We start from the raw sequence: 13,041 nt of genomic DNA, 5'->3' as shown, positions 1-13,041 counted from the left end.
ATTGAACCGGTGACACCCCTGGTGTGTACCGGTACCAAGTGTATTACCCGAGAAGCCAGCTCTCGGGTTTGGCTGTACGCGATCGTGTAACCGGTGACAAATCCTTCTTGTACCGGTACCAGATGTCCTTCGCAGCAGAATTAAGTCTGTTGCAAATATGAAGATTTGGAGGGTCTTTTTGCAATTTGGCAACCCATATAAGACCACACACACCCCTCCCACTTGTTCACAACAGCAAGCACCTCTCTCTCTCTCTCATTTCTCTCTTTCTCTCTCTAGAGATCTCTCCAAGGAGCTAAGAGAAGGAGTTGGAGAAGGATTTAGAGGAGATTTCTGGAGTTTGGAGGCTTTGGGGGCTCTCCTACAAGGTGGAGCTTGGTGGGCATCTAGGCTAAGGTGAGGTTTCTTGTAAGAATGAGATTAGGATTTGGTTTTATACCCTCGGAAGCTAGGTTTTGATTTTCTTACAAGTGTAGAAACCTTGTAGAGGCCATGAACACATGAAAATCCATGTTTCCTTCATGAGCTCTCATGGTGAATTTTTAGGGTTCTGTTTGTATACCCTAGAAATGATTTGAGTGACCTAGAAATGGTTCTAGATGAGTTACTAGAGGTTCAACAAGCTTGCATTTGCTTGTTTTAGAGATCAAACTAAGGTATTGGGCAAATGACATTGTTAGGACACCAAAATTAGGGCTTTTGCCTTAGAGTGGTTTAAAGACAAATTGACCTTGTGAAAACCTAATTGGGGGTATTTCTAAGTAGAATATGAACTCGGTTCGGTGATCCGACGAGTGTACGCGAAGAAATTGACGAAAAGATCGGTTTTGGTACAGATTGCCGCAGCACGCGGAATTGGCGCCCAAAAATTGTGATAATTGAACCGTAGCACCTTTATAACCATACAAGGTGGGTGGTGCTTTCCGAATTCAATGAATTTTCTTTTATATCTAAAGTGTCATTTCTTGAGCATGGGTTATATATGATCATTATGCATTGTAGGGTGAAATGTGAGTATGTGTTGCATGTTGTGAGTACAAATGCATGTGAGATGATGATAAATTAGTGAGAACTTGTGAAATCCTATGTATGTATGAATGATGACAAGAACCTAGAAAGGTAAAGAACATAGTTGAGAACAAAATGACATTATGACATAGGAGTCGTGTGGCATTAGTAAAGACTATGAATGCTAGGGTTGGGCTTTGAGTAGAGTGGCATTAGTAAACATATTGAATGCTAGAGATGAACAACTAATGTGTGGCATTAGTGTTTGAGTATAAAGAACATGTAGTGCACGTGACACTAATGAGTAAAGTGAATGCATGAAAAGAGTTAAAGAACACTTAGTGTGTGTGGCATCATAAATGTTAAAAAAATACAAATAAGTGAGATTGTTGACATAATGACATAGCAACCTTATAGTTAAGGGTCATATGAGTATTTCTTCCTTATAGTTAAGGAATGGATTGAACTTGGAATGTAACGAACCAAAACTCGGTAGGAAATGTCGAACTTTAGCCAAATTGACTAAAGTGTGCGAAAAAAAATGGTTGGGCAAGTTCCATTTGGCGTTCCAACAATATTGGAAGGGTTAAGAATGAGTTTAAGAGATGTTAGAAAGGTTTTAGCATCGACCGGTGCGAAGTAGAGTTGAATCGGAGCTAAAACTGCATTCTGGAGCAGGTATACTGGTACAACCATCGAGTTGTAACCGGTACAGACCAGCAGGCCGAGAGGAAGCTGCTCTCGGGTTTGAGTTTGCGCTGAAGTGTACCGGCACACCCCTGGTTTGTACCGGTACACTTTGGTAAAACCCGAGGAGGCTGCTCTCGGATTTGCCTCTGTGTGATCGTGTAACCGGTGACAGAACAAAGTGTACCGGTACGCTTTGGTCTGGCAGCAACAATGAGGTCTGTTGCAAATTAGAGAAAATGGAGAGCTTTTTGGCTATTGTTACAACATGTAATATACCTAACCCCTCTCCCCTTCACAGCAAACACCCCTTCTCTCTCTCCCTCTCTCATTTCCCTCTTTCTCTCTCTAGAGATCTTGCTCTAGGGCAAGGAGAAGAAGGAGAAGAAGGCTTTGAAGGAGATTTTGGTGGAGTTGAAGGCTTGGGAAGCTCTCTATCAAGGTGGACTTGGGGATAGCTTTTGGCTAAGGTGAGTTTTAGGGTAAAAGCTCATCTAGGATTTGGATTTCCACTATAGAACTTAAGAGTTTTGAGTTTCTCTCATGTTTAGAAGCTTTGTTAAGCCTTGTTCACCATGAAACAATGGTTTTCCCAAGGTGCTCTCATGGTGAACACCTAGGGTTTAAAGTAGATACCCTAGGGATGTTTGGGATGGCTTAGTGATGGTATTAGAATGCTTCCTAGTCGATTCTAAGCTAGCTTTTGCTTAGAAATGAGATCAATCTAGGAGAAAACCCTATATGACATTGTTAGGGCATGAATTTTGGGGCTTTTGCCCTAGGATGTTTTCAAGGCAAATTGACAGTGCGGAAACTTAATTGGAAGTATTCCCAACACGTTAGACAACTCGGTTCAACGATACGAAAAGGTCAAGATAAAGTTATTGAATAAAAGCCTAATTTGGCTTCGTTTTGCCGCAGGCGAGAAAGTAGGTGCCCTAAAATCTCAAGAATTGAACCGTAGCCTTCTTACAACCATCAAAGGTGGGTGGTGCTATCCGGAATCGGTGAAATTCCCTTTATGTCTAAAGTGTCATTTTGTTGAGCATATGTGAATGTTGAACATTGAGCATAGTAGGGTTAATTGAAAGTATTTTCTTGCATGTTATGAGTATAAATGCATGGAAAAGAATGGTAAAAGAGTAAGAACATGAAAACCCTATGTATGCATAAAAAGTGATAAGAATTTAGATGAGGTAAAGAACCAAAATGACATAATGACATATGGATTGGGTGGCATTAGTAGATGTCAAATATGTAAATGAACATTAGAGTGTGTGGCATTAATAAATGACAAGAATACTAGAATTGAACACTTAAGAACAAGTATGGTATTAGAGAATGAGTACAAGACCAAGTAGTGTAGATGACAGTAGAGAAAGTTAGAGAATGCAAGTAGAGAGAGATAGTGACAATATGACATAGCAACCTTAAAGTTAAGGGTTATATGTGCATTGCATCGTCATAGTGAGGAATGGATTGGACTCGGAATCCTTAAAGTTAAGGATTGATCGTACTCACCTATTAGTCTTGGCTCGAGGGCGGTAGCTCCCCCTCGGGCGATGAGCTCCGGAGTAGTCATCAGTTGGTCGTAGCGAGTATCTCCCCAGAGGACGGTCCCGTCGGGTTGTAGCGGGTATCTCCCCGATAGTAGAGATTTGAGTTGGTGAGTTTGTTGAGGGCGAAACCCACGGGTTAGCCAAGAGATTTGGGCAATGAAATCATGATTTTGCATTCATCATAAGCATACTAATTGAGCATGGCATTGTTTATTATTCAGGCATATTAGCTGCATTTGTTAGTTGGTTACTATCTATCTATTCTTCTACTATGCCTGATTTAGACCTAGTGGAAAAGTCGGCGAGATTGGGGCCGAACCCACTGGAAACTTTGTTGTAGTTCTCACCCCACTATTTCCACAGAGCCGGGACCGAGCGAGCCAGCGGATGATCGCGGTAAGGATATCGCGCCCTAGACAGAGACCGCCCGAGATACTTTTATATTTTGTAGTTGCATACCCTCTTACATCATCTTTTCTATTTTGATGATTATAGGTGTTTAAAGCAAATATATTAAAGATATTAATGATGTTAAATGCAAAGGCATACTTTGGAGAACTTGAGATGTAAAAAGAAATGATGCAAAGGTTGTAAAAGAATCTAAGTAGAACGCATGTATGTGATTTAAAGTTAATCATATTACTTGTTTACTTGTTTAGTTAGTAGTTTCACTTTGGCTATTGCTTGCCCTCGTGCAAGCCATTATGTTTGCTTTCGTATGTGCAAATTTTATACTCTATTTGTACTTGTTGTTGAGCCTTGGGCGGACAGGGGAGGTGTTGTCCGTTCGGCGTCTGTTTGACGTGTTCGAACCGGCTAAATAGGACCGTGCTCAGGGCGTGACATGGAATCCTTATAGTTAAGGATTGGATTATCCTTGCCTATAAGTCCTTGCTCGGAGGGTGGTAGCTCCCCCTCGAGCGATGAGCTCCGGAGTTGTCATCACTGGGTCGTAGTAGTCTCTCCAGAGGACGGTCCCATCGGGTCGTAGTAGTCTCCCCGATACTTGGGATTATGAGTTGGTGAGTTTATTGAGGGCGAAACCTATGGGTTAGCCACGATATTGAGAATTGGAAAGTGACCTAGCATTCATCAGGAGCATTTTATTTGAGCATAATCATTGATTATATTGTTCAGGCATATTAGCTGCATTGTTAGTTGGTTACTATCTATCTATCTTTCTATTATGCCTGATTTAGACCTAGTGGGAAAATCGACGAGATCGGCAGCCGAACCCATTGGAAACTTTGTTGTAGTTCTCACCCCACTATTTCCACAGAGCCGGGACCGAGTGAGCCGGCCGACGATCGCGGTAAAGGTATCGCGCCATAGACATGGACAACCCGAGTGGACTTTATTTTATATAGTTGCATACCCTTTTGTATATCATCTTTTGTACTTAATGATTATAGATGTTTAAATGAAAGAATATGAGTGATGTAAAAGAGTTTATGTTTAAATGCAAAGAGATATATTTTGGGATATCATGTGATGTATCAAAAGAAGAATTGATGAAAAGAATGTAAATGTAACTTGTGATTGAATGCATGTATGTGATTAAAAGTTAATCATATTACTTGTATGATGTTTAGTTTAGTACTTTCACTTTGGCTATCGCTTGCCCTTGCGCAAGCCAAGTATATTTATGTTTCCGCTATGCAATTTATATACTTGTTCTGTACTTGTTTTTGAGCCTTGGGCGGACAGGGGAGGTGCTGTCCGTTCGGCATCTGTTCGACGTGCTCGAACCAGCCAAATAGGACCGGGCTCGAGGCGTGACATTATATATACTGAACTGAGATTTGACTTAGGAGAAAATTGATTAAACCTACACTGTCACTTTTTGAAAAGTTAACCGAATTAACTTCAGAAGCTGTTGTTCTTTTGTATCACCGTTGTTAGTACATTGTGGATATCCAGATTAGTGTAGGTTAAGATTATGCTCGTGCTGAGGGGCCGAGCTCGTTTTACAGTAGAGTTTGGACGGTTCCGTACTGTTGGGTGTCGTCGTGGTTGATGATGGACCCAGATGTTTACATTTTGTTCCAGATTGTGCCGAGAGCACGTGAGTTTTGGTTGTTAGACCAGTTTGACCCATTTGCATTGACTATATCCTCTGTGAGCCTGATTGAGCTTGACAGAGACACGTTTGCATACTCGGTTGGGTTGCTCCCACGAGTGCCGCTCCGAAGTGAGGCTTTACTTACGTTGATGTTGCAGCAGTCCTGTTTGGACATTGTTCTTGGAACCGCTACCTCCGTGGGTGGTGTGCGGTGTAGCTTGGGTACAGGCTGGACGGGCCAGTCGGTTGTCCCTTGACATTAGGTCAGTGTGTAGCTAGGGATGTATTTCTATGTCTACAAAGAGCATGGTTGGATAGCCGTAGTCGGGTAGCATATAGCTGTAGTGTTTCTTCTAGTTTACTATACTATCCTTTGCATATCTTACTGTAGACTTAGTGGGTGGCCCGTTGGGGTCAGTGACTGTCACGACCCGCGACCACCCGCCTATTTCGCCGAGGCCACGGCGCCGCCGACAGACCACCGAACGGACAGAGTTTTTCCTGTACGTCCTAGGCGTCGCAATCAATACAAGTACAAGAAGTTCCAACCAGGAACGGTATTCAAGCAAGATTGCATAAGAAAGGTATCAAACAACATAACACATCCTATATTATTACAAGCATTCATCACAGCTTTCATTTTACATTACATTCAACTTTCAAATGCAATTAAGTTATTACAATTATTATTACAAGTTTGATACATTGTGTTCTTTTCCCTTTACTATACCTCTAGGTTATGCCGACTCGGGATACCGCTATCTTTGGTCTCTGGGGTAGGGCGCTATCTATGGAGCTACGCCCTTGCCTCGCCCCACCACACCGCTCACGTGCGAACCTGAAACACCCCAAAACAACGTGGGGTGAGAACCAACTCCATGGTTCCCAGTGGGTACGGTCACCCAAGGAAAAAGCTCGACCGATAGGTCCAAGGAGGCACTGCAATTATGTTAGTTCAAAAACATCTACAGATATATATATCGTAATGTAATTATGCAACTAACAGATAACATGCCTTGCAATATGCAATATGAATATTATGCAACTATGCAACTGTATAAACAACTAGTAAATATGTTGATTCTATATTCACTTTGCTAACTTTAACTCATTTCATTCAATTCTAAGGTTTCTATTACCGTAGGTTCTCAGCTCAAGTTCAACTTGCTTCTAAGGTCTCTATTACCTTAGGTTCTTGTCTCAATCACTAGCTTATAAGGTTTTCATTAACCTAATCAAGCTAACCACCCGACTCGGCCTCGAGTCAAACATCCGCGGATAGTCCGCGCACTGGCTGCAACTCAGCCTGGCTGCCGTCATAGCCTTCCGCAAATCTGACTTAACCATCTAGCAGCGAACTCATCGCATCGAACCCAACAACAACTCAAGTCATGACTTAGCCATCTGGCGGCGAACTTATCGCACCTCACCCAACAATGATTCAAGTCGCGACTTAGTCATCTGGCAGCGATCACATCGCTCTTACCCAGCAAGGTTCAAGTCAATCTAGGCGGCATCATCCGATAAGCTAATGGGCGAGGAGAACCACACATACCCAATTCCAGCTTATTCTCATGGCATCTCGGGCGAGGAGAACCACACATACCCGTTGAATCACTGCTAAGTGAGGAGAACCACACATACCTACAGTTATGATTCCTTTGCCATATCTTTTACCATAATTTCCACCGCTTCTTTTGCGGCCACATCACTAGGGATTCCGGAATCCATTTCACAACTCAAGGGTTGGTCTCAAACCCTATAGTATCGACCTATCTAGGTCTAATGTTCTTTCCACCCTAGGTCCAATTGACTCTAAGTTCAACGCCTCTATCACATAACCTAGGTTTACTTAACTCTAGGTTCAATCCATAACCTATGTCCTTTAACACTAGGTTAGATGCCACTCATGATTCATCCTAGGTTCAACAACACTAGGTTCACATGTTATCTCTACCTAGATCTCGACTATAGGTTCGCTTGTTCAACCTATGTTCTTTAACGCTAGGTTAGATGCCACACGACCTATGTTTAATAACACTAGGTTCTTTGTCATTCATGTCCAACCTATGTTTCATACACTAGGTTAAGTGCCACTCGATCTATTCGACAACCCTATTGTCCACATCGAGTTCAATAGATATCCACATTTTATCTAGCATGCATTATATGATGCCAACATGCATATTCTTTCTAACATGATCTACAACATGTTAATATTCATGTCTATCTTTCTCATGATCTCATAATGCCATTATACATTTACCATCTAGAGCTTGCATTTAACAATTAGAATATATTCATAATGTGTTAACATACATATAATCTAGCATTTTCTCATCATGTCATCACACATGTATTAACTAGCATATTTGCATTATGTCACTAATATGCATTCTTTATAATATGCTCACATGCATTATTTAGCATTACTTGCATGCATCATCTACATGCATCATCTAGCATTTCTATAACATGCTCATCGTGCATTCTATGGTAGTCATAGCATAGCAATTAACGTGCATTCACCTAGCATTTAACCCTTGCATTCATCTACCATTTATATGCATCAACATGAAACCACGTTTCTCTTAGACATAAGGGCAACCTAGTCACTTCGGTGAGCACAACCCACCTCGACTCGCTCTCCGATTGCTTGTAGTCACTTGCAATCGGCCTCCCGCGGCACCCGGCACCCGGTTCGGCCCGATTTTGCTAATACTCACCAACCGTGCGTCGAATCGCGGCTCCGAAAATTATAGGTCTTCGGTTATTTGCCATGGTGCTCCAAATCTGTTTTTATGATTTTACGATGTCACCTCGGCCCTCCAGGCGGAAACGAAGCTAAATAGTCCGTTTCTTCAATATCTTTACAACGGCTCGACGAATGCTCAAACTGAGTGCACGAACGCATTCGGGGACCTAGCAATTAGGTTCATGGAGGGTCAATTGAGATCAAACCCTCATATTTCCAAAAATCCCAAAATTGGAGCCCTAGATGCAATTGTAGCAAAATACTCCAATTCATCTCATGAATCAAGCATAAACCATCTATTTGGCATGCTAGGATTCCATCTAAACCATTTCTAGAGCTTAAGAATAAAACCCTAGAGTTCTACAATTAATGGGCACAAAAGCTTACCTCAAAGCTTGCCCAATGCCAAGGAAGAGGAAGAAGATGAGCACAATCCACTTCCTAGCCTTCTTCTCCACCCAATCCTCCTCTTAGATCCATCCTTGATGAGAGAGAGAGAGAGAAGAGAGCTTTAGAGAGAGAGAGACATGTGTTTTGAGGGTTTAGGGTTGAGAGAATGAGAGAAAAGATCTCATTCCCCCCTCATAAGGCCTCTACTAGTGCAAAATTATAAGAAACCCCCTCAACAAGTCTCTTCTTGCAACAACCCGAACTGGGCATTTTCGGGTCTCTGGGACTGGTCCCAAGTAGTGAGAGACCGGTCCCCGAAGGACCAAAGTTCCAGACTTAGTCAATTTTTCAGCATTTTCAGCCTTCGTCCATTTTTACTCCGTTTTCACTCATTTGACCTCCGATTCATTTCAAATCAAACCGAGACTCTCCAAACATGTTTTCGAGCACGTTTTCATCATCTTTTCATCCACGCTAATGCCAGATTTAGTCTACGGTCCAACATAGCCTTTCGGGTTTCGTTTTCGCGCCTACGCGCACCGAAACGCCCGAATGCTTCCAAACTTCACCGGAACTTCACGAAACCATTCAAATGGCTTTCCAACTAAATGTACATCGTAACTTCATAATTTTAGAAGTCCGGTACCTTACAGTGACGGTACCTACTGAGGACTACTCTGTTCTACAGTAGTTCTCACACCCAGTTGTTGCCACATTTTTGCAGAGCCTTCGTCTGTTGCTGTTGTTGATTCTAACCGTGGTAAGGGAGTCGCAAGCTAGATCTTTATCTTCCTTAGTCCTTTTTGCTAGAGGAGCACCCCCACAGAGGTAGTTTTGGATGTTACCAGGTACATGCAGTTGTTAGTTGCACTTACTGGGATGTGGTTGTACTTTTGGAGCTTGTATGTACAGTGGCCTTTTATTTATATAGATATGTTTCAGTTTTTTTTTTTAGCAGCTCATTACCTCTGGTCGTAGCTATATCTATTTGCAGGTTTTGGCTATCGCTTCGTATACACGAAAATTTTTTATGTGTACGGCGGGTCTGTTGGCGCGCCCAAGGAAACGTAGTAATCCGGAGCGTGACATGTTTGCTTATTTATTACTTATTTATTTCTTTCTTTTTCAAAGAATATTCAAATAAGGGGGGCTTGAGCTCGCAAACAAGGGGGGCCTGGCCTCTCCCCTTTACAGTACCACATAAAAAGAGAGAGAGAGAGAGAGAGAGAGAAGAAGAAGAAGAAGAAGAAGAAGAAGAAGAACTTGCTTCTCCTTCTTCGGTGGCCCTCTCTCAGGTAGGCAAGGGGAGAGGAGGATAGGATCTAGGGCATGGGTTCCCAAAAACCCCCAATACCCACTTTTTTTTTAAAAAAAATAATACCATTATTTAAAGAATAATTGTCCAAAACTCTCCCAAAAATTCAAATTTCCGATCCAGTCCATCTCCAACATAATCCTCTCATAGAAAGGCCCCTGCCCGCAGGTTTTCGCGCAAAACGAAGCACTGATCATGTCTAAAAAGCAAAAACAACATAAGATAAAATCCCTCCCAGCGATAAAACCTATTTTTCTTGAAAATCGTGCATCAAACATAAAATCCGTCAACGCTATTGACTTTGACACAATCGGATCATCGAAAATGAGCTATTTGATCATCCAAAACAGAGTCCAATTAGCGTCCGAAGCCTACCTCTTTTCTCGGTTCTCGCCGAAAACGCTGGTTACTATTCACTTTATAATCATGTACATACAATTGTCTTTTGTTTCATCTGTTGAGAGTTGTGAGGTGTTGATACTGTGCTTTTGGTTTATATTATACATCTTGGATTACATGTATACAAGTGACTATTTATTTCTGTTTTAGTAGCTAAGTTACTCTCTAGTAGTACTTGTATTGTTTTCAAGTACTTCTCTTACTTCGTGTACACAAAGCTCCTTGTGTATGCGGCAGATCTGTTGGCGAGCCCGTGTAATGCCGGACCCCAGGGCGTGACATGATTGGTTAGTATCAGTGGTATTTGTGAGATATAGGTGATATGTTTGGACAAGTGGTTACTGTTGACCTGATCTAGGCTATCTACCGTTCTGTTGGCTGTTAAGCATACTGCATCGATCGCCACAACTGGCAGCATGTCACGTACACCAATGGTTTGACAACGCAAGTGTTTTTTTTCCGAAAGAGTGGTTGTATATTCGACCCGTAAGCCCTATGCAATGTGTTTGGCTGGGGTTATATGTCGGCGGGTGAGCAATTTGTGGCATCGCCCGAGTCTTTTGATCAATATGGCAGATGATTGGGTATTTGCACTTTCTGTACAATTGATGCATTTATTATTGTAGACAATAGTAATAGGTGCTTTGTTATTATTCATTCTGATTGTTTATCATTTGCTACTGCGCTTGTATACATACCTCCTTTTGGCTATGCTCTGTTTGTTAGTGAGTACATTTGCCCTCATCAGCTTGTATGTGATACCCATTAGGAGACCCCTTGTTGGTTTCTCAACCCTCCCTCCCTCTCTCCCTCCCCCTCTCCCTCCTTTCCATTTCAGGCGATCTTGAGGATGAGGATTGGGATGCTGCATGAGGTGCAGTTAGCTTGTAAGCTTTAGAGGTCTCGTGCATTCGTCATTGATTTGATTATTTTGATCTTTACCTCTTTTTGTTATTCATTAATAAAGTAGATTGTATTGTGGTTTAGTTAGGTGATTGTTTAGTTAATGTGATTGTTTATATTTGAGAATAAATGGATAGATTTTTGTTACTATCTATGGTAGTGGTGATCTTATACTTGTGGTTTTATGACAAAATATTTTTCTACTCCTCGTGGTATTCAGATTTCAAATGAATGAGTTTTTGGGTGGAAAATGGTTTTCAATAAATTTTTGGATTTATCACTATACTAGATTTTTTAAAATAAAATTTTTAGGTGTGAAACACTTTTAAATTATAAAGTTGCTTCGCGTATTGTGCATCCTAAAATAAAGTTTTCGAGGGGAAACACTTTTGAATGATAGAGTTGCTTGACGTATTGTGCATCCGCATCATCCTTCGCCTAAAGAGTGCTTAGAGCATGCATCATCTTAAGGATTGTTAGCTGATTGAACATATGAGAATTTATATTGTGTTTACTGGATTGTGTGTGCGTGTGATATTGTGTGTTGTGGACATTGTAATAGGTGATTCACTGTACAAATAACAGGGGAGATTTTGTCCGAATGTACAAAGGAGCTCCTCTATTTGTGGCTGGTGTATTTCGTCTCGTGGGCAATTTTATGTTTCAAAAAAAATAGGCACTTTTCACTGACTCTATTTTCAAACAGACATATTTTCTAAAAAAGACTTGCAAAACGGCCGCGCGGCTTGACACAAATTTAAATTTAATTTCAAATATATATATATATATATATATATATATATATATAGAGTAAGTCTCCTGTACTTTCGAAAGTACGGAGACCTTCGTACTTGTAAGTTATTTTCGATGATAGGAAATCCGATTCGACGATCGTCTCCGTTAAATATAATCTACTCTATTGGAACTATTTAGAAACCAAATATAATAATTTTTTGACATCATTTATTCAGCAATCAAAAGGTCTCAAAAATGACTATTTTAACGGCCGATGTGGCACGTTTTTAAGTTCAACGGGATAGAAGTATCCAAATTAGATGAAAATTTAATAGAAAATTCTACTTAACATCAATAGCAAGACAAATGCTTTTGATTTGAAATTTGAGTCCTTTATCACTGTTTTTTATGAGATTTTTATTTTCAGCCATTCATTTTGAGGCTACCCGTTTACTAGACAAACGAAGTCAAAAAATTATAAAATTTGGTTTCTAGGTAGTTCCAATAGCGTAGATCATGTCTAACGGAACCGATCACTGAATTAGATGTCCCATTGTTGAAAACAATTTGCAAGTACGGAGGCTTCTGTACTTTCGAAAGCATAGGAGCCTAGCTCTCTCTATCGTTACTCTTCTCTCTCTTTTCTCTCTTTCTAATATATTATAATTTAATTATATATTATATATATATTATAGAGTCAGTATGAATGACTTGTAAAAATGTACAAGCATTTGTGCTTGGTAAATTTTTACCGTTTAGATCTTGCCTTTGTCATTTTTTAATCCTGTTAGATTTATAATCACCATATCTAAACCTTTAGGGGCCCAATACTAAACAATCTTTAATAAGACCAAAACTTACAAGCGACCAATTGATTGTACTTTTTTAAAACCATAGAGAGTCATTATATATATTATATATATTATACTGAATAAAATACAAAAATATAATATCCATATAAATAAATATAATATAATAGATATGTATGTATGTATGTATCTAAATTTTAATTTTATTTGATTCTAAATTTTTATTTCATGTGAAATTCGGAGTTGAAATTTAATTATATAACTTGAATTTAAATTTATAAATTTTTTAATTAAAATTTAAAATCATGATTTAAATTTAATTTTATATTTAAATTTAAATAAAAATTAATTTTTTATTAAAATAGATCAAAATTTAATTTTAAATTTTAAATTAAATGCGAGTTAAAATGTGATACTTT

Source organism: Ananas comosus, linkage group 24, assembly GCF_001540865.1.
Source record: "Ananas comosus cultivar F153 linkage group 24, ASM154086v1, whole genome shotgun sequence".
Lineage (NCBI taxonomy): Eukaryota > Viridiplantae > Streptophyta > Magnoliopsida > Poales > Bromeliaceae > Ananas > Ananas comosus.
Note: the sequence above shows the minus strand (reverse complement) of the source record.